Source organism: Frankliniella occidentalis, unplaced genomic scaffold (genome assembly GCF_000697945.3).
Source record: "Frankliniella occidentalis isolate FOCC.00 unplaced genomic scaffold, Focc_3.1 Scaffold480, whole genome shotgun sequence".
Classification (NCBI taxonomy): Eukaryota; Metazoa; Arthropoda; class Insecta; order Thysanoptera; family Thripidae; genus Frankliniella; species Frankliniella occidentalis.
In genome coordinates this window covers 69,408-70,000 of record NW_026267598.1, presented here as the reverse complement: position 1 = coordinate 70,000, position 593 = coordinate 69,408, and positions in this window count along the sequence as shown.

Genomic DNA, 593 nt, shown 5'->3' with positions numbered 1-593 from the left:
AATGATACAATGATAAAAAATGACAAAATCTGATAAAATGTGAAAAAATCTGATAAAAAGTGAGAAAATCTGATAAAAAGTGAGAAAATCTGATAAAAAGTGAGAAAATCGGATAAAAAACGAAAACATAATATTCGATTAGAGTTTGGTACACGTCCGGCAGTTGTCACATCTCTCCTTATGGGCGCGAATTACGAAAGAATGGAAGCTACTTAACCAAATTGTGTCGCATGACTTTACGACAGTTATGGATTTCTAAGTAGTTCGTTGATTAAAAATGACAAAAAATGACAAAAAATTGATAAAATGGGAAAAATTTGATAAAATGATAGAAATATGATAAAAAGTGATAAAAAAAGTGATCAAATTTGCATGTGTACAGTGATCAAACTGGGTGAGGGACCCCTCGGGGGGGGCAGGGACTGGGCGCCGCGGGGGCTAAACAGTCTCTCCGCGCAGGCTTCGCGGTGGCACCGGAAGTAGCCCATCCCACTTCATGGGTCGAAATCATGGATTTCGGAGGTACGGACCCTAAATGGTAGATTTCACTTATGAGAGACAGTGTGCAAAGTCCAGGGCCTGTGCGACAACGT